Here is a 22,882-nt window from a genome sequence, read left to right on the forward strand (position 1 = left end):
GCCCAGCTCTAGCTGTTGCTGCCATTTTGGGAGTGAACCAGTGGATGGAAGATGAACCTCTCTATCTCTCCCTCTCTTTATCTCTGTAACTCTGCCTTTGAAATAAATAAATAAATGTTAAAAAAAACATTGCCGCTACTCTAGGTACACTTAGTGTCTCAGTTTAGTGCTTCAGTGCAAGGCAGTCCTGGGTTTGAAACACCTGCAGGACATTCAACTTTTGGAAAGCAGGGATTGGATCTAGCCCAGGATGAAAGAGCAAACCACTGTTTATTTAGTTGGAAAACACTCTCACAGGCCCTGCCTGATGCATGTCAACAACGAACCAGTGTTGTTTTGACTTGCAGTGGTGATGTCTTAGGAAGCAACCAAGCCTTGAAATCAGCCCCACTTGGATTCAAGTAGAAGCTCTAGTCATTTTTGAAGCTGCCGAGTCCTGGACAAATTCTTTAACTCCTCAGAGTCTCGATGTGTTTATTTGGAAGAGAGGATAACAGCAGTTACCTCGTAGGATTGCTCAAGGATTCAATGAGATGGTGTACGTGGGCCACCTTACTCGTAAATATCAGGAGGAGGTCCTCTTCCTTATTGCATCAGTACTTGCCCTGTATGTGTGCTAAGCTCGCTGAAGGGCTGGGGCTTGTGCTACAGTAACATGCGCTGAAACACGAGCTGTTTTTGCTTCCATGTTTCTCTTGCTGAATCTGTTCGCCTAGTATGGGAGATAATAACAAAGCACACAGTTTGATGGACTCATCAGGCTTACTCTGAAATGCATGTGCTGTTACTCTCCATCTGCTTGCAAAGCATCCTCCAGGTATTTGGAAGCACCGGAAAGTGCCCTGTAATTAAAATCAGCACAGAAGCTCTATCAAAATGCTGCTGTTGGTAATGTATTCTAGGGTCTTTTCCTTCTTTTTGTGGCTTAGTTTCTGGCATGGGTTCCTCACAGAATGGGGAACAGGCAGAAGGTTATAAAAGCCAAAGTACCATTTCCAGCTCCAGGGAAATCTCAACTCAGCCATTAGCCAAGGAAAACAGTTTAAGAATAGTGCCCCTACGTTCTGCATAAGACATACATTGGGATAAAAAATACAGGAAGCGGTGTTCAATTAAAATAAGAGTTACTTTATATAACCAAGAAATCTTATTTGATCACCTATGAATTGATCTTGGTATTGCTTTTTTTAAAAGAAGATGTATTTATTTTATTTGAAAGGCAGAGTTACAGAGTGTCAGAGTGGCAAAGAAAGAGAAAGAGAGAGAGAGAGAGAGAAGAGAGAGAGAGAGAGAGAGAGAGAGGTCTTCCATCCTATGGTTCACTCTCCAAATGGCCTCAACAGCCAGAGCTGTGCCTATCCGAAGCCAGGAGTCGGGAACTTCTTTGGGTCTCCTACGTGGGTTCAAGGGGCCCAACGACTTGGGCCATCCTCTACTTTTCCAGACCATAGCACAGAGCTGGATTGGAAGTGGAACAGCTGGGTGTCGAACTGGCGTCCATATGGGATGCCAGCACTGCAGGTGGTGGCTTTATCTGCTATGCCATAGCGCCAGCCACCATGTTCTTTTTAACTTAAATTTTATTTATTCATTTTGTTTGAGAGTTTTTTCACTGGATACATATTGAAAATGTAACTTTTAAAGGGGTGTAGTAATGAAGGATCTCTGTGAGAGACCCCAGTGGAAAGAAGTGGCCATCAAAGAAGGACGTACTTTTCTCTTAAGAGAGGAGAGAACTTCCACTTTGCTTATGGGCTATCTAAATACTGACAGGATTGTAAATTCAAAAGGCTTTCATAGCCTAGGCAGCTCATGTCAAGAGCCTTGGGTGGTCACTGACATCATATGTAAGAGTGTTAATTGTTGAATTATCAACAGCAGTTACTGTGTACTAACTCCCCATGCAGGACCTCTGTCCTCAATGAGTTGTACTATGAGAACTAACTGTAAAACTTGTCCTCAGTTTTTGTGCATATGTATGCAAATTGTTGAAATCTTAGTATAGACTAGGTCTTCTGTGTATAAAGTTAATTGAAAATGAATCTTAATGGAGAATGGGACTGGGGAAGGGGAGAGGGAGGAGGAGGAGGGGTGGGAGTGGGGTGGGAGGGTGGTATGGTGGGAAGAATCACTATATTCCTAAAGTTGTACTTGTGAAATTTGTACTCATTAAATTAAGGGTTTCTTTGGAAAAAAATATGTAGGGAAAATTTCCCTGTCCTATTGTCCCCAAGTATTTAATTCCCCCTCAAAAGTAAACAATAGGCCGGCGCCGCGGCTCACTAGGCTAATCCTCCGCCTTGCAGCGCCGGCACACCGGGTTCTAGTCCCGGTCGGGGCACCGATCCTGTCCCGGTTGCCCCTCTTCCAGGCCAGCTCTCTGCTGTGGCCAGGGAGTGCAGTGGAGGATGGCCCAAGTCCTTGGGCCCTGCACCCCATGGGAGACCAGGAGAAGCACCTGGCTCCTGCCATCGGATCAGCGCGTTGCGCCGCAGCGCGCCGGCTGCAGCGGCCATTGGAGGGTGAACCAACGGCAAAAGGAAGACCTTTCTCTCTGTCTCTCTCTCACTGTCCACTCTGCCTGTCAAAAAAAAAAAAAAAAACATAAAAAAAAGTAAACAATATAATCATTAAGCTGTATATCCTTTCAGAGATACTATATTCATAGATAGGTATATTTGCTTCTAAGATATACACGTATTATAGGTGGGAAAAGTACACACACACACACACACAACACAAAGACATGTTGCCACCTTTTACACGAATGACTGGGTATTTTACATATTGCACTGTTCTTTAATATAGCTTTGATATGGTTTCATATCCAATACATAAAAGTATCGCTATTTTTGTGTCTATATGGTATTCATCAAAGGAATAGTTCAAGATCAATTTAATCTGCTCTGATTGATGGAATTTTGAGTTTTTTTTTTTTTAACTGTTATTCCAAACAGCGCTGAGGGAAATGGTATGTATTTCATAGTGTTACTTGTGGCCAGAATTATATCTATTGACTATAAAAGATGTATTTGGTTGCTGTAACAGACGGATCTGTAATTTTAATACGTACCAGCCAGTTATGGCCTGAACAGGGCGCTATGGCTCATACAGGGTTTATCCCACTGAGATTCCTGTGCTGGAAGTCTTCTCTCTGGGGTGGCAGCTTTGAGGTCATGGAGACATTAGGAGATGGGGCAGAATAGAAGGTAATCAGGTCACGGGGTCATCACCCATGGGAGGAAGTGATGCAGGTCTTGTGGGGCCAGGTTATTTATACTAGGGGGTGGTTGGAACAGATCTTGGAACCCCTCTTGGACCCCTCTTCTTGATACGTTCCATGTGCTCTTTGTCACCTACTGCTGTCTGCCCTGAGCCCCTCACCAGAGCTAAAGAGACACTGGTGCCATAGTCCTGCACCTCCAAAACTGTGAGCAAATTTTCTTTATAAAGTACTCAGCTCAGATGTTTTATTATGTCAACCCAAAACAGACTAAAACAGAGGTTTTATTAATTTTTCAGTTCTTCTAGCAGTCTCTAAAATTGCCATTGTCCCACATCTCACCTATAAACTATTCTACCGAAGATGAGGCCCTTGTCCCTTTGGGCTTCTACAACAATATCTTAGACTGTCTAATGGATAAACACAGAGTTATTACTCACAGGTCTGGAGGCTGGGCTCCCAGATCAAGATGCCAACAGATTGAGTTTCTGGTGAGCTTGCTCTCTGCTCTCGGCATGGCATGTCCTTGTTGTGTCCTTGCCTGGTGGAAAGGGCGGAGTGGCTCATCCTTCCAAGGGTGCTCACTCACCCAGGTGTTTGTAGAGGTCTCAGCACTTCATCACTTCCACAAATATCCCAACTCTTAATGCTGCCATATTGGACTTTACGTTTCGGCCTCTGAATTTTGAGGGGACACCAACATTCTGACCACAGTGAGTTTTAAAAATTAATTGATTAATTTGAGAGACAGTGATAGTGATGGAGAGCTCCGACTTGCTTATTCAGTTCCCAGGATTGGGCCAGGACCAAACCCTGGAGCTGGGAATGAACTCCAGGTCTTCCACATGAGTGGCTCAAGTAATGGAGCCATTACCACTGCCTCCCAAAGTCTGCATTAGGTGCAGTGAGGAGCTAGAGCCGAGCATCAGTCCAGGCACTCTGTTCCGGAACATATCTATCTTAGCCAGAGTCTTACCTGCTATTCCAAATTCCCACCTGTAGCCATTGATTTGTAACATTTTTTTCTTGGTTATCAGATGTAAAAATATGGAAGAATTTCAAATTATATCTATTTTAACAAGTTTAAACATTTTTCATTATTTTTATTTTTAAAAAGATTCTTTAAATTTATGTGAGAGAGTGCCAGAGAAAGGGAGAGAGACAGAGACCTTCTATCCACTGGTTCATTCACCAAATGGCTACACCAACTGGGTCTGGGCCAGGTGGAAACCAAGAGCCAGGTGCTCCGTCTCCATCTTCCACATGGGTTGCAGGGACCCAAATACTTGGGCTCTCTGCTCCTTTCCTAGTTGTATTAACAGGGAGATGTATGGGAAGCAGAGCATCCAGGTCTTCAATCAGCATTCTAGTATGGGTTTCAGGCATTGCAAGTAGCAGCTCATAACCTGCTGAACCACAATGCCTGCCCACATGTTCATATATTAAAAAAACCAATGTCTGGTCACAGTTTCATTTTTTGTTGGTCTATGGTATTCTTTTTTTTTTTTTGACAGGCAGAGTGGATAGTGAGAGAGAGAGACAGAGAGAAAGGTCTTCCTTTTTGCCACTGGTTCACCCTCCAATGGCCGCTGCGGCCGGCGCATCTCACTGATCCAAAGCCAGGAGCCAGGTGCTTCTCCTGGTCTCCCATGCAGGTTTAGGGCCCAAGGACTTGGGCCATCCTCCACGGCTTTCCTGGGCCATAACAGAGAGCTGGCCTGGAAGAGGGGCAACCGGGATAGAATCCGGCGCCCCAACCAGGACTAGAACCCGGGGTGCTGGCGCCGCAAGGCGGAGGATTAGCCTGTTAAGCCACGGCACCAGCCGGTCTATGGTATTCTTTCTGATCAGTAAGATTTCATTCTGTATTAGGAATATGGAACCTTTGTTTTAATAAAGGCTACAAATATGATTTCTTTAGATTTTGTTTATGGCAGTTTTTTACTTTTTTAAAAAGTTTGCATTGTCAGTTGTATCATTTTAAATGATATAGGATTTATGCTATATTGAGACATACCATCTCAACTTCAAAATTATTTTAAAAATATTATCCCATCTTTCTGCATAGACTTTTATAGTCTTCTTTTAAGTTTAAACTTATGACTCAACTGGCATTTATTTTGATTTAATGAGTGACAGAAACATTGTGTTAACGTTTTTCTGCAACTTTGGGGGGAAAAAAAAACTTTAAGTATGAATTATAAAGTAGAACCGAATCAGGCTGGTGCTGCGGCTCACTAGGCTAATCCTTCACCTGCGGCGCCGGCACCCCGGGTTCTAGTCCCGGTCGGGGCGCCGGATTCTGTCCCAGTTGCTCCTCTTCCAGGCCAGCTCTCTGCTGTGGCCCGGGAGTGCAGTGGAGGATGGCCCAAGTGCTTGGGCACCTGCACCCGCGTGGGAGACCAGGAGAAGCGCCTGGCTCCTGGCTTCAGATCAGTGCAGCAGGCCGGCTGCAGCGGCCATTTGGGGGATGAACCAGTGGAAGGAAGACCTTTCTCTCTGTCTCTCTCTGTCTCACTGTCTAACTCTGCCTGTCAAAAAAAAAAAAAAAAGTAGAACTAAATCAATGAATTACATGTTTGCTTTGCATTGTATCCATCCTAAAAATACAGCCCAGAGTACTGTACAAAAAAAAACTCTAGCTTTCTTCTACTTCCCAAAGGGGCTTTCTGCAAATTGCCATCATGAAATATTAAATGTGAAAATAGTTGTCAAGCTCAATTTTAGAAGTAAAGTGTCATTTTTCATTTTAATCTTATTACTTGAAATCCTAAAAGGAAGAGAGCTAATTTTTAGCACTACACATTTTCTCATACGTATTTGTACTGATAAATATTTTAAAGAGACAAAGCAAAACCAAAAGAGGTTTCAGCGAACATATATCAAGAAAGGTGACTTCAAAACCTCTGAAGTTGGTACAAAAATGGACAGCGTAGGTGCTCTTAGTGTCTTAGGAGAAAGTAATCTGGAGAGAGGTATAAGTAAGAGGTTTTGTTACTACAATAAATTCTTGAGACAAGCTGTGTGTGAAGGAAGGAAGTTTGTTCTGAAGACTTGCAATCCAAACTCACGCTGCCCATGGATTCAGCCACCTGATGAGGCCAGGACTCTGGCAAAATGCATGGAGGAACAATCACATGATGAGTTAGGAATCAGAGAAAGAGAGAGCATGGAGGCCCAACTTTTATCACTAACCTTCTGCAAGGGTGTGTCCCCGTGACCTGAGACCTCACAGGAGTGCTACCACCCATCCACCGTACTTGTGTCAAACCTCCACACTCTGTAGTACCATTAATGTGTGACTTTGGGCTTTGAATGAGTTGGAGAACGAAAGCATGCTCGGACCACAGCAAGAGTAAATGAATGAGAGGGCAGACAGGAAAACAAACAGATTAACAGATTATTTACAATCCCTCATCCTTTAAGTAAACATTTCTTTGGTTTCTATATAAACCCCCCCCAATCTTAAAGCAAAACTTTCTTATAAAGCAAATTTTTTCTTAAAAATGTTAAAGTACTCTATTTTCATCAAAAGCCATGAAGCCTTGGCTATACTAATTAGTGTTTCCCAAAGACATCTTTTAGCTTTTTAAAAGAAAGAATCAGGGGAACTCTGCAGTTAATCAGTGTACAATCCTAATTAGCCTCATAATCAATGTAAATGTTGACAATTTGACCATGTGAAAATGCATTAGTTGCAGCGGTGAATGTTGAAATAACAAGGGTATCTGCCATTCAGTATTGTGTTGGGAAAACTTCAGATAAATGTTTGCCTGCCTCATCATTATCTCTCTCTCTGTGGTGATTTTTACACTTCCCACATTTGCCAATCCATGCAATAAATGCTTGTGTTTGTTCTGTCACATACATGTGTTAAGCTAAATACTAACTATGTATTCCAGGCTAAGTAATTCAAAGTCTTGCTTTCAAGGTTTTTTTTTCCTCGTTCTTTTTTTAAATAAGTTTTTCTTTAGCTTTAAAATTTAGCAAGTTTCAATGCTGTGCTGCATTCACTTTGTATGCAGATACTATATACATTTAAACTATTTTCTCTTAAAAACAGATATTACTATCACGGAATGAGGGATTTATAATAATGATCATAATGTGCACAAAGAATTGTATATTGTCACCCACATGGTGTGATTCAGTGAAGCAATATGTATAACCATATACCATATTATATGAAATCCACATAAATTTTATACTCTATATTAACTTCCACAAATACCAGCAGCCATGTGATATTTGTCTTTCTGGGTCTGGCTTATTTCACTTAGCATAGTGATTTCTGGTTCATGCATTTTGTTGCAATTGTCAGGATTTCATTCTTTTTTGTGGCTGATACTCCATCGTGTATATATACCACATTTTCTCTATCTAGTCCCTTGCTGTTGGACATCTAGGTTAATTCTATATTTTTGCTAATGTGAATTGATCTGCTATAGACATGGGAATGTGGGTACCTCTTTTAAGTGCTGATTTCACTTGCTGTGGATATATTACCAGGAATGGAATAGCTGGGTCCTATGGTGAATCTATTTTTATTTGTCTGAGGAATCTCCATACTGCTTTCCATATTGGCTATACCAATTTGTATTCCTACCGATAGTGTTTTAAGCTGCTGTTTTCTCCAAAACCTCACCAGCATTTGTCTGACTAGAGTGTGGTGAACCTCATTGTAGTTTTCATTTGCATTTCTCTGATGGTTAGAGATCCAGAGCATTTTTTTCATGTCTTTGTTGGCCATTTATATTTTTTCTTAAAAAAAAAGTCTATTCATATCCTTTGCCCATTTCTTTTAAATATTTATTTATTTATTTATTTGAAAGTCAGAGTTATAGAAAGAGGAGGAGAGATAGAGAGACAAAGACAGATAGACAGACAGAAAAATGTTCCATCTGCTGGTTCACTCCATAACAGCCAGGGCTGGGCCAGGCTGAAGCCAGGAGCCCAGAGCTTCATCCAGGTCTTCCACATGGGTACAGAGGTCCAGGAACTTTGGTCTTCTTCTGCTGCTTCCCCAGACACATTAGCAGGGAGCTGGATGGGAAGTGGAGCAGCTGGGTTTGGAACCAGCACCCATATGAGATGCCCATGGAAGCTTGGAAGCCTTTCAAGATGCAGTGACTTCTAAGAAGGATAAATGATAGGTACATTAAGAAAGAGGAGTATGTTAGCGAAAGGTTGGGGCATGGTGAGAATGAAGGGCCAGAGAAACTATTGCAAATAAAGGGATGTTGCACTTGGGCAAAATCTCAGAGGTGTAACAGGGCTTGCTATCTTCCAGAGCTGAAGGATGAAATAAGTTAACAGCCACAGTTCTGAGCTGAGCATGAGACCTTATCAAGGACTAACGGTGCCACAGTTGTTTGTCCTAATAACAGTGAAAGTGGTAGGGACAGCAAATAGTTTCCTTTTACTGATGATAGATAAGGCTGAGAAAATAGCAGATGTTTTGTAAGCCAAGTTAAGGAATTAGGATTTGTCCTGAAGGAAATGTGGAGCCACGGAGAATTTTAAGTAGGAGCGTGGCATGATCAGATTTGTGTTTGTAAAGACAGGTCTGGCTGCAAAATAGAGAATTAATTGAGGGAAGAGCCTGAAATAAAGGGGAGCAGCTAATAAGCTACTTGGATAATCAGGCTGCATGAAATTTCCTATTAGAGACTGTTTTGTTCTTGCTAAAAGAATTAGTTACAAAATATGCTGTAGCTCTATGGTATATGTTGAATATGAATAATGCATGAAGAAAGATGAAAGTCTTATCTCCTAAATAATGATTTCCAATTTGGAGATTATGGGCAACCATAGGTGTTTATAGAAAACAATCAGAAATAATAAGCTATTGTCAGTTTACTGAAAAGTCCAGCTCAATCATAGATTTGTGTAAAAGCAAACTTAAAGTTCATTTTTCTTTCATTTTGCCTGAGTTGTGTCAACTCATTATAGGCACTCCAATCACTTAGTGCTGATTAGAAACTCCAGCTTGCATGTTACATATAACTGGAGAACAAAAACACAAGACAATTGGGTTTTTGCTTAATTAGTTTTTGCTTAATGCAGTAAGAAATGAGGAGGTAGAATTTGATCATAGAAAAAGAAATACAAGTGTCTTTGTAGCTTAATACTACAAACCATGGCATGTTATCTATGATATGATGTAGCTAGACCAAAGTGAATTTGGTGGACACCAAAATGGTAGGCTGAAAAGAGACCTGGAAAGAAATGTAAAATTAAGGGGATGGTGTTGCATCACAGCAGCTTAGGATACGTCCTGTAATGCTGGATTCCATATGTGCGCTGAATCTCATCTCCAATGCTCCACTCCAATCCTCCTCCTTGCTAATGTGCCTGGGAGAACAGTAGAAGATCTCATAAATTCTTGGGGCCCTGCCACCCATGCGGGAAACCTGAAGGAAGCTCCTGGCTCATGGCTTTGGTCTGACCCAGTCCTGGCAATTGGAGTTAACCAGCATATGGAAGATCAATCTCTCTCTCTCTCTTCCTCTCTTTCTGTAATTTTGACTTTCAAATAAATAAATAATAAATACATAAATTTTTCCCCAGAAACCTTTTATTTAGGGATACAAAGTTATGCTTTCATAAATACAACGTTAGGAATATAGTGATTCTTCCCACCATAGGCACCCTCCCACCAATACTTCCACTTCTCTTCCTTCTCCCTCTCCTATTCCCATTTTTATTTTTTATTAAGATCTACTTTCAATTAACTTTATACACATACAGTTAACTCTGTACTAAGTAAAGAGTTCAACACATTGCATGAGATAAGGGCTGTTCAGTCATTGCATCTTGAGGTATTAATTTCACTTCTGTAGGTTACCTTTTAGGTGTGCTATTAGTTATCACAGATAAGGGAGAACATATGGTATTTTTCCTTTTGGGACTGGCTTATTCCACTAAATATGATGTTTTCCAGTTTTATCCATTTTGTTGCAAACAACAGGATTTTTTTTTAACTGCTTGTAATATTCTATGGTGTGTATCCCATTAATTCCTTTATCCAGTATTCAATTGATGAGCATTTGGGTTGATTCCATATCTTAGCTATTGTTAATTGAGCTGCAAAAAATATGGTAGTACAGATAATCATTTCATATGCTGATATCATTTCCCTTGGATGAATTCCCAGGAGTAGGATGGCTAGGTCATTTAGTAGGTCTATATTCAGATTTCTGACGTATCTCCAGACTGTCTTCCATAGTGGCTGTACTAGTTTACATTCCCACCAACAGTGAATTAGGGTACCTCTTTCCCCACATCTTTGCCAACATTTCTTGTTTGTTAGTTGCTATATGAAAGCCATTCTAATGGAGGTGAGGTGAAACCTCATTGCAGTTTTTTTTTTTTTATTTGACAGATAGTGTTAGTCAGTGAGAGAGAGACAGTGAGAGAGAGACGGAGAGAAAGGTCTTCCTTCTGTTGGTTCACCCCCAAAATGGCCATTACAGCTGGCATGCTGAGCCGATCTGAAGCCAGGAGCCAGGTGCTTCCTCCTGGTCTCCCATGTGGGTGCAGGGGCCCAACCACCTGGGCCATTCTCCACTGCCTTCCTGAGCCACAGCAGAGAGCTGGACTGGAAGAAAGCAACCAGGACAAAAATCCAGTGCTCATATGGGATGCTGGCACCTCAGGTGGAGGATTAACCAAGTGAGCCACAATGCTGGCACCTATTATGGTTTTGATTTGCATTTCCCTGATGGTTTGTGATTCTGAGCATTTTTTCATGCATCTATTGGCCGTTTGGATTTCCTCTTTTGAACCTTTAAACCTTTGCCTTTTTCTTAACTGGGTTTTTTGATTTGTTGCTATTGAGTTTCTTTATCTCTTTATATATTCTGGTTATTAAACCTTTATTGGTTGCATAGTTTGCAAATAATTTATCCCATTCTGTCGATTGCCTCTTCACTTTGTTAGTGTTTCTTTTGCAGTGCAGAAGCTTCTCAATTTGATGTAATGCTGTTTGTGGATTTTGGCTTTGATTGTCTGTGTCTCTGGGGTCTTTTCCAAAAACTCTTTGCCTATGCCAATGTCTTGCAGGGTTTCCCCAAAGTTCTCTAATAATTTGATTGTATCAGGTCATAGATTTAGATCTTTAATTCATTTTGAGTATAAGGTGTACTTCTGCATGTGGAGATCCAGTTTTCCCAGAAGCACTTGTTGAAGAGGCTATCCTTGCTCCAGGAATTGATCTTCACTCCTTTGTCACAAATAAATTGGTTGTAGATGTATGGGTTGATTTCTGGCATTTCTGTTCTGTTCCATTGGTCCCTCCATCTGTTTTTGTACCTGTACCAGGCAGTTTTGATTATAACTGCCCTGTAGTATGTCTTGAAATCTGATATTGTGATGCCTCCAACTTTGATTTTATTGTATAAGATTGCTTTAGTTATTTGGGGTCTCCTGTGTTTCCATGTGAATTTCAGCATCATTTTTCCCATATCTGAGAAGAATGTCCTTGATATTTTGGTTGGTATTGCATTGAGTCTGTAAATCGTTTTTGGTAGTATGGACATTTTGATGATATTGAGTCTTCCAATCCATGAACATGGATGACTTTTCCATTTTTTGTGTCTTCTTTCATTTCTTTATTTGATGGTTTGTAATTTTTAATGCAGAGATCTTTGACATCCTTGGTCAAATTTATTCCAAATTATTTTAATTTTTTTGTAGCTATTGTGAATGGTATTGTTCTTAGAAGTTCTTTCTCAGCCATGACATTGTCTGTGTATACAAAGGCTATTGATTTTTTTTAAGGGAAAGAGTTTATTAGGGGAAACCCAACAGACTAGAGGGAAGGTGCAAATAGGGAAAAGAGGGAGAAGGAGAGCATAAGAGAGAGACAGAGACGGAGGTCAGGAGATAAAGAGGAAGAGAGAGAGACACATGTTCAGGAACATGTCCTTTTAAAACTTTACCAGGGGGCAAGCAGGGAAGTAGGAGCAGCGAATCCCACTTGGATTGGGGTGGAGCTTGACACGAGTGGTTGAGCCATCTGGCTTCCAGCAATGGCGGCAGGGGCTAGAGTCTAGGATGGTGTCAGGGTGTAGATTGCACCATAGATAAGACTGCACCATTTTACTAACATTCCCCCCTTTTGTTTTTTATAAAGCAGGAGTTATATGGGATTACATTAGTCCCAAAAGTCCAGGAGGGGTAGAGGAATGATGATCTGTCTTTAGAGCTACTTCCTGCTGACATGGGGCAATGTCTCAATCTGCTATCTCCTGGGTGGAGAGTTTATCCCTGTAGCAGCATTTGGTTGACTGCTGGGTTGCTGAAGTTCTTGGTTTGTTCCAGTATCATCTACTGTAAATACTTAAACAGACATGGTAGTATAAAAGATAGGGTGAGAATAGCAACCTACAATCCTAAGAATGGCATTAACCAGGTAATGAGAGGATTTCATAGAGGAGAGGAAATGAGGGGTGTCTCTGGACCCTTGTGAGGACTGTTTGATGGATGTGGTTTAAAGCTGATCCCAACCAAGACCAGGAGAAAGGCCACTCAACTTTTGCAGGTAGAGGGGTTTGTCTATAGAGAAATTCTGAATAATCATACAACATTAAATTGGGGAGAGGACCATCAAAACACACAGGTCAGGATTAGAACCATTGATGTAAGAGTAGAGGCTATGATTAAAAGGAACGAGGCCCCAGATGGACTAGATAGGGTCTAGAACAAAAGTCAGAATCATTATTGGAGAACCTAAGAGAGCTTCTGTCTAAACCATGACTAAGTTCTTTAATTGAGAGGCAAATAGAAGGGCTTGATATTGAGCTGGTGGGCTTTAGGGCCTTGTCAGTTATGAGGCCCAGACCTATTTATCTTTCCACATAGGGTACATCCTAAGAGAGGTTTGAACCTCCTTGGGAAGGCACCTTGTTGACTTCCATTATCTAGCTGGCCTGGGAGGAGAGCTGACCAGATAAAGGCCGGTGGCATCTCTAACAGGAAATTTACAGTTCTGCCTGCAATGTTACTAACCCTACTTGGCCATCCCCTCAGCAGCGGTGGTCACTTTGGAAGCTGGGCCGAGTAAAGTGCTTTACAGCTTGGAGCCAGCAAGGTCTGTGGCTCTGATCTGGGTGTCCTTCAACTCCAGGGCAGTTCCATTTCCAGTGACCCAAGTCTTGGCTGGCAGAGCTGCCAGGGCTCTTCATAAGCTGATTTTTCTAAAGCCCTGGCTTTCCACATTGAAAGCCTCTGCAGTGGACTAGCCTGTTTGGTCTCAAGGTTATTGATTTTTGCGTGTTTATTTTATATCCTGCACTTTAAAAAACTCTTTTATGAATTCCAGGAGTTCCTTGGTGGAGTCTATATAGAATCATGCCATCTGCAAAAAGGGATAGTTTGATGTCCTCCTCCCCAATTTGCATCCTTTTGATTTATTTTTCTTGCCTAATGGCTCTGGCTAATAAAACTTCCAGGACTATATTGAATAGCAATGGTGAGAGTGGGCATCCTTGTCTGGTACCAGATCTCAGTGGGAATGCTTCCAACTTTCCCCATTCAAAAGGATGGTGGCCATGGTTTAATACATGAATTTTTTTTAAAAAGTATGAATTGCCTTTATCTCAAATTACCAAAGCAACTGCCATTCAAAGGATGATGCTGAATTGAATTTGAATATGTTCAAATCCCAGTAGGTTCCTCCTGTAACATGCCTAAGAAAAATCAACATTGAATTAGGTCCCTGCTCAAATTCTTAGGGCACAGTTTTTTTTTTGTTTTTTTTTAAACTAACCTCTCTCTCATAGCAGCTGTAAGTGTAATTGATTACAAATAAAAATAATTTTACTTTTGTTTCTTTTTTTTAAAACAAGATATTTAAATGGAGACAGAGAGAGAGAGAGTGAGAGAGGTCTTCTATCCACTGGTTTGATCCCCAAATGGCTACAATGGCCAGGGCTAGACCAGGCCAGAGCCAGGAGCCAGAAGCCAGGAGCTTCATCTGGGTCTCCCACATGGGTGGTAGGGGCCCAAACACTTGAGCCATCTTTCACTGCTTTCCCAAGTCATTAGCATGAGCTATATTGGAAGTGCAACAGAGATAAGAAGCAACGCACATACGGGACACCGCCATTGCAGATGGCAGCTTAACCCATGACACTGCAACACCACTGCTGCAATTCTTACTTTTAATGAAGAACCCAAAATTTCAGTTTAATAATCCTCTTGAGTTTAAAAAAAAAACCTCATGTGAATATGAATAAAAATAATCCAAACATTTATAAAAATGGCAGTTGTATATTTAAGGTTCACCTCAGGCCACTGAAAGTGCAATATAGTACTGACTGTGCTTCCTGTGTTCCCATTAAATGAGTTAATGGACCTTACTCAATGTAATCTATGTCTAGAAAGTGCTGGTGACACACTTATCTAGTGATTGATTCTCACTGATCAATAGTTGAGTGAACTAAAAACCCAGGAAAGGGTCTAATTATAGAATGCCACAGCTGCTGTTGGCTAGTATTAAAACCTTCACACTGGGTCGTAACTGCTACGCAAGCTGCTGGGTTTTCAAGCGTTAACACCAACTCCAGTACTGTGTCTGGGGTAGCAGCTCTGATCGAAATGCAGAGGACTAGCCCCTGAGCTGGCATAGCCCAACACCAGCTTGGTTTTGACAGCCATTTCCTCCTTTTGACCCTTTGGAAGAAGTCTCGCAGGAGAATCACACTTTGCCGTGTCAGAGCTCCAGAGCGTCAGAACCTGGCTGTAGGCCTGCGTTGCTGTCCTGGTCTCTCCTTCATTTCCTGTGTCCACTTCTGTTCCGGACTTGGCTGGATGCAGACCCTTCTGGATAGCCATCCCTCTGCTCCACGCTTTCTCTCTGACCTGCTGGCCCTCTGCAAGTGTCCGCCATCGTCTTCTTAATACCTTGGTGTACCAGTGTGTATCAAGTGTTTCTTTGATCCCTACCTATGTGCCCTGTATTGAAGTAGCTTTCATTTTTCAAGCAATTTAATTGAGGTATGGCTGATATATAAAAAAAACTGTACGTACTTAAAATATACAACTCAATAAATTTGAGATTAAGTTTCTAACCATGATGCCATAACCATCAGCAAGACCATAAACTTATTCATCACCTCCCAAAGATTTGCTTTTATTGCCCAAATGTATTCCTCTCATAGTTACCAGATATCCTTTGTATTACCTACAAAGTTGGAATAGCTTAGAAGTTCATGTTGATTTGTGATTTTTCACGTCGGCCATGAGTCATGGGAGACTCAGGCTTTGTGATATACACCAGCCTATTTTCCATTACTGTAACAAGGTATCTGAGACTGAATGTACTGAAAAGGGATGTATTTGGTCTGCAGTTTCTGAGGCTGGCAGTTCCAAATGGGGTAAGCCTGTTGTTCGGTCTGTGCTGAGGAGCCCTGCAGCTGTGTCACCATGTGGCAGCTGGCCTCAGGGGGATCCCACGGAGTAGAGGCAACGTGGTGAGACAGGCAGCTGGAGAGCAGGGAGGCTCTCGTATGCACTCTGACTCTGAGGAGCCGAGAATGTCCCAGCATGACTGCCTCAGGCTCCCCAAGGCCAGTGCCCCAGATGATCTGAGTACCTCCCGTATGGCTGCACCACCTCTACCCTGTCACACTGAGGACCAAGCCTGCACTCCAGGAGCCCTTGGGGGACACCACAGTCAAACTGTATCATTAGCAGAGTCTGATTGTTCCTTGTTGGTCCTCCCAGGGCAACTTTCCCAGGTTCCCCACCTTGCCTGCACTCCATCCCCAGAAAATCCTGACCCTGGAATATGCACAATCTGACCACTATAGAAATATTCTTTAGAATTATTTTTCTGTGGTATCTTGTCTTCCTAGAGGTTCAGTTCTTGGAGTACTCACCATATTCAGTTGTAAAAATATGTGTTTTTATAAAGGAAAAATATATAACATTTTCAATTTCCCGTCTTAAAAAACAAATTTCTTAATTTTCTGACCTTTGCATTCCATTGGAAACTTTGTGATTGTGCAGTTGTTCCACAGAAGAAAAGCAATTTATTATATTGCTTGCTGTGTTATTTTATGTCCTATTTTTAAAAATAAGCATCTGTTCTTCAGATACAAAGGATTTATTTTTAAAGTTATCTGTTTATGATGATTATTTTAATATTAGGAAGTAATTACTGTTGTTTCATCTTTATGTAATTTCACTGATGCATTTTCTACTGGCTGTACAACAGATTTTTTTCCAAAATATGACAAATGTTATGGGGAAGCTGGCAGCTTGGGGTACTTATGTTCAGCCCTTTAGATTCCCCAAATGGCTTTACAGATGTGGATTTTAATCCTACTTTTTATTTTCCAGAGGTTCATTTTCTAGCCCAATTTCGTGTGGCTGGGATAAAAACCATTCTTGTGTAAAAACATACACACACTCTCACATACAGAAATATACATACATATGCATGCATCCGAACTTGATATATTTAATTTTTTTTTTTTTGACAGGCAGAGTGGACAGAGAGAGAGAGAGACAGAGAGAAAGGTCTTCCTTTGCCGTTGGTTCACCCTCCAATGGCTGCCGTGGCCGGCGCACCACACTGCTCCAAAGGCAGGAGCCAGGTGCTTCTCCTGGTCTCCCATGGGGTGCAGGGCCCAAGGACTTGGGCCATCCTCCACTGCCTTCCCGGGCTATAGCAGAGAGCTGGCCTGGAAGAGGGGCAACTGGGACAGAATCCAGCGCCCCGACTGGGACTAGAACCCGGTGTGCTGGCGCTGCTAGGCGGAGGAGTAGCCCATTGTGCCTGATATATTTAATTTACTATAGTTGCTTGTTATTTATTATTTATATTTATTTAGCTAGAGAGAGAGAGAAATCACCCATCGGCAGGTTTGTTCCCCAAATTCCTGCAATAGCCAGTGTAAGACCAGCCTAGAGTTGGGGGAAAGGAGTTAAACCCAGGTGTCTGATGTGGGTGGTGGGGGCTCAACTATTTGAGCCATTACCTGCTGCCTCCCAGAGTCCATATTCAGCAGGTAGCTGGAATCAGAAGCAGAGATGGGAGTCAAACCCAGGAACTGTGGTACAAGATACAGATGTCCCACTCAGCAATCAGCAGCCTATTTGCTATGCCAAACACATCCCCCCTCCTTTTTTTATAGCACAAATCTATAAAATCTACACAAAGTTCGTGTGATAAAACAATAAGTATATACAAATAATATTTTCTGAAAATGATTGATTGTTTTCCCGGGATACTGGCTGTAATTGAGAAAGTACGAGTATACTGGAAAGAACAAATTTGAGACACTAATGGAAAGAGGAACTCTCGCAGTGATGTTTCTATTAAACATCACTTTGGCATCTGATGGTATTTGATTCTGGCACTATGCCTTAGCTTTCACAGATATTTTACAAACATTTTTCTGAAAAATGGCTGGCTGGTCTTTAAAGCATATTTGAGCAGCTCCCAATTAGGTGCAGAATTCACCCAGTCCTTTAGTGGCTACAAGACACTAGTGTCATTCCTTCAACAGAACACAACACTATTTTGTGAGGTCAGGAGTTACTGGGCTCTCACAGCCCTGTGTTCTCACAGGAAGACACCTGTTGTCACATCTGAGGGCGTCAAAATGACCCTACAGTTCATGGAGTTTAATTATGCATTAGATCAGCTGTTCATGGCATCATGGTTATTAATCTAAATACGTGTAATAAATCATTTATATTAAAATTGTTTCTCATAAGCTATCAGAAAATACCAACAAAAAATAAGAAATGTATCAAGTCCCACATACCTTGTATTCCAAGGAAATTAAACTTATTAACGTATTTCCCTCCCATTTTCCTCCTGCTGTGACTTCCCTTACAGAGCTCTGCCTGCTGCTATTTTCACTTTTCCTACCCCACCTATTCATTAATTTTCTATATAAATATCACCTTTTCTATAAAGATTTTTTGACAAATCTAACAGTAAATAATTTCTCCTCAATATTAATTTATTTTCGAAATTTATTCTACTTCATATTATTATTTTTTGGCAAATCTTAGCTTCCCTATTATGCTGCATGGACATTTGAAAGAATTTTAATTTTTTTTAATTTATTTGAAAGGCAGAGTTACACAGAGACAGAAGGAGAGGCAGAGAGAGAGGGAGAGAGAGAGGTCTTCCATCTGCTGGTTCACTCCATAATTGGCCACAATGGCTGGAGCTGTGCAGATCCAAAGCCAGGAGCTAGAAACTTCTTCCAGGTCTCCCACACAGGTGCAATGACCCAAGGACTTAGGCCATCTTCTACTACTTTCCCAGGCCATTGCAGAGAGCTGGATTGGAAGTGGAGCAGCCAGGACTCTAACCAGCACCCATATAGGATGCTGACACTACAGGCAATGGATTTACTGGCTATGCTACAATGCTGGCCCCTAGAGGATATTTTTTAGAAAACTTTTATTTAATAAATATAAATTTTGAAAGTATAACTTTTGGATTATAGCAGTTCCCCCCCATAACCACCCTCCCACCCACAAACAATCACATCTCCTACTCCCTCTCCTATTCCATTCTTCATTGAGATTCATTTTTAATTATCTTTATATACAGAAGATCAACTTAGTATATACTAAGTAAAGATTTCAACAGTTTGCACCCACACAGACACACAAAGTATAAAGTACTGTTTGAAGACTAGTTTTACCATTAATTCTCATAGTGTAACACATTAAGGAAAGTTCTGGATAGAAAATGTAATTATTCAGTAAGTTATAGCACAATAAAGGATGCTTTTATCATAATCTTCATTTTGAAACCCATTTCAGCATCTAGTCCTCAAATTGTGGACAGAGCTAGTTTGGTAGAATATTCTGATGATGGAAATATAGTAACCACTAGCCACACATAATTATCGAGCACTTGAATATATGCTAGAGAATTTGAAGAACTGAGTTTTTAATTTTATTTAAATTTAAACAGCCACACTTGGCTTGTGTCTACCACATTGGAAACCAAAATTGCAGAACTCAGCAATGGCTAATATTAACATTTGTGTTCAAGAACTTCCACCAACAGGGATCATGGAAGTGCATGGTTGAGCCTTAAATCCTGTATTCAAGGACACCTCAGGGTCTCACCTTAGTCCTGATGCTGTTTGGTAACTATTAACCAAAGTTTCTTACCACCACTGTCACTCTGTTTCTAGGCCCATATTAAGATATGGATGGCAGCCGGTGCCGTGGCTTAATAGGCTAATCCTCCGCCTTGTGGCACCGGCACACTGGATTCTAGTCCCGGTTGGGGTGCTGGATTCTATCCCAGTTGCCCCTCTTCCAGGCCAGCTCTCTGCTATAGCCCGGGAAGGCAGTGGAGGATGACCCAAGTCCTTGGGCCCTGCACCTCATGGGAGACCAGGAGAAGCACCTGGCTCCTGGCTTTGGATCAGTGAGATGCGCCGGCCGCAGCGGCCATTGGAGGGTGAACCAACGGCAAAAAGGAAGACCTTTCTCTCTGTCTCTCTCTCTCACTATCCACTCTGCCTGTCAAAAAAAAAAAAAAAAAAAAAAAAGCTATAGATGGCACCAGGATCCCAATACTGACTAATTCAGGAGCATATTATCTGTAGAATGGATAATTCACGGATCTAAAGGACATCCTTTCTGCTATTGTGATAATCAGGACATGTTTGCTTTAATTCTCCCCCCTTTCCAGAATCAAATCAAACTGTATGTCCACTGTGAGATGACTGGCTTTGCGTGTTCACTTCTGTCAAGACTGGGTTTAAACAGTGGATAAGGAATGTGACCCAACCAATTGATTTCATATCCTGAGTCAGTTTATCACCCCCCAACACACACACACAGGCTCACATGATATGTGAACACCTAAATCAGTTGAATTTTCTTAACAACTGTTTAATGTGTGCCTGGTTTGTGCCTGGCATTTCCACTAAATATCACAAGTTCATTCAGCAAGGGAGACTTGGCCTTTAGATTCATAGACTAGGCCCAAGTAAATTCTTAAATAGGTGACTGTAACAAATTTCTATCCAGATAGCAAAGCTCCTGTTTTAACAACTGAAACAGTTAACACTAAATAGTAGCTTATTATAATGTTACCCTTTGTGTTATCAGTAAGGCTGAGAAATCTATTGTGTAAAATAAAGAGAGTGAATGGTTTAGTAGGGCATTGTTGTGTGAAACAATTATAAATTCATTTTCCAATTGTTTCTTAAAGTGAGAAAACAAGAGAATTATCTCCTCCATGAAGCTAATTATTTGTTCCCATATACCTTAGATAGGCTTTCAGAATGACATAGAAAGGGGGAAATGATATTTCTATAGTTGCCCCATGGTTGAAATTGACTATGACTTATATTTTTATACCAACAAGTAGATTACAGCCATTACGTTTTTGAGTTAAAGGGTTGTTAGCCAAGGAAAAGTTGCATTTTGCTGGCAGATACCAGTGGAATGATAAGGTATTATTACATTTTAGTTTCACTTTAATATTAGTATTTTTGAACTGCAATTGATACTTTTGAACTGGAGTTATTTAGGGTAAGTTAATTTGGAGATTTCTCCCTAAACAAAAATGTTGCCTTTGCTGAAGTCTGTTCTTTTCCTTTCTTATAATTTATTGCAATCCGGCATAACAGCCTCAATTTAAATTAAATTGGTAATTGACTACTTACATCACTGTTCCCCATGCAACACCATGCCCATAAGTAATAATTCAGGCGTTAATAAGAAACCATACCATTTAAGTAGTGCAGCACAAAGTTTATGTCTATGCAATGAATCAATAAACCCAGAAGGAAATCCTAAATGGATGCTATTAACTAGAAAATTAAAGAGGAAGAATGAAGAAAGAACAGCCTCCTTTTGGTTATTTACAGGTGAGGACTTTGAAAACTCCTTAGGTTCCTTTTTCTATTTTTAATCCAAATTCTCCTGATTTTTTTTTCAACTTCACTAGTAAGTAGGCACAAATGAAGAAAAGTGACCCTAAGAGTGGTCAACTCCCACATGTGAAAGGGCTCGGACTGTTGTTGAGTTCTTTGCTCTGCCAGTTACCTGCCATGTTTTTTTCCTACTAATTCAAAGAAAAATGGGAGGTGACTTGATTGAAATCTCTGAGTAGTAACAAGACCTCAGTAAGGGCTGATCACTCATGCTCCTTGTGTTTGAATGAAAAAAAAAAAATGGCCACAATTGTTTCTCCCTTTCTTTGTTTCTTTATGAGAGGCTTGGAGGGTTTGTTGTGTTGGGTAGGGGCAGGGACTCCATCCTCTGGGTAGCCGCACCCTCTGGCAGCCGGGATGCCACTCAGCTCCTCCTGCTTCCTCTGGGCGGGTGTGTGTGTGTGTGTGTGTGTGTGTGTAAAAAGCCACCGCTTTCCTGATGAATTTGAGGGCTCACGCTCACACACACCAAAGCCACACATCTCCCAGGTCATGTCCCACAGGAAGCTGGTTTACTTGGTGAGGCTTGCTCAAGTTCTTGATCATCTTGTGGCCTTTGTTGAATCCCCCAGCCATCGGGTAGCACAGAGCCTTTGATCTGGCTTTTCAATGGCTGCCCACCACAGAAGCCACAGTTCTTACAAGCTCATTGGTTGCACCTGAGACCATGTGCTGAATTTTTCTTTGCCATTATCACTGATGTATGGTGGCTCTGATGAGCTAACACTAGGCATGTCTATAATAATATGTTCCTGGCGCCTTCATTAACTCCATCTCTCTCTAGGCACAGATGGAAAATAAAAGCAAATACTGTGGCTCACTACAACTTACAGTGTCAGAGTTGTTCTGATGCTCAACCTGTGGGCAGGCTGACTCTATCTAGCCAGGCTGTTCAATGTGAAGAGATAGTTTTTAGAAAAACAAAGCTCTCAGGGCTGTCTATTTTTGCTAACTCTGACATAAATTTTGAGACTTGGAATCACCCTCAAGCAATTGACCTCATTACATAAAATCAAGAAATACCTTATAATGAAACACAGACATTTAGGCACATGATACCTATACAGACCTGGAGGGCAGCAGTGCTTATTCAAGTAATTGGGTTCCTGTCAACCATGTGGGTTACCTGAACTATGTTCCTAGCTCCTAGTTTCTTCCTTGGCTCAATCCCAGTTGTTGCAGGCTTTTGAGATGTGAACCAGCAGATGAGCACTCTCTTGTTCTTTTCGTGTCTCTCTCTCTCTGTTTCTCTTTGCCTCTCAAGTTAATTAACAAAACAACCAGTGGTAATTAGTGGCTTGCAAGGGATGGGGTGACTGGGGAGATTTTGGTCATAGGGCACAAAATTTTAGTTAGGTAAGAATAAGTTTAAGAGATCTGTTGTCCGCCATTTTGACTCTAGTTAATAACAATTTTGACTCTAGTTGTGTATATGAGAATTGTAAATGTTACTTTTTTTTTTAAGATATATTTATTTATTTGAAAGGAAAATTTACAGAAGGGAAGAGAGAGAGCTTCCATCCACTGGTTCACTCCCCAAGTGGCTACAATGGCCAGAACTGAGCCAATCCGAAGCCAGGAGCCAGGAGCCTCTTCCAGATCTCCTACATAGGTGCTTTCCCAGGCCATTATTAGGGAGCAGGATCCGAAGTGGAGCAGCCAGGGCCGAAGAGGTGCCCCTGTATGATGCTGGCACCACAGGTGGAAGGCTTAACCTACTATG

General features: G+C 41.3%; 1 protein-coding gene across 2 annotated transcripts in view; it reads left to right on the forward strand.

Moving 5' to 3' along the window:
* UNC13C (unc-13 homolog C) overlaps positions 1–22,882 on the forward strand; it is a 632,546-nt gene that overhangs the window by 347,175 nt on the left and 262,489 nt on the right. The window lies entirely within an intron of this gene.

The sequence above is a fragment of the Lepus europaeus genome, chromosome 11, assembly GCF_033115175.1.
Source record: "Lepus europaeus isolate LE1 chromosome 11, mLepTim1.pri, whole genome shotgun sequence".
In the NCBI taxonomy this organism is placed as follows: domain Eukaryota; kingdom Metazoa; phylum Chordata; class Mammalia; order Lagomorpha; family Leporidae; genus Lepus; species Lepus europaeus.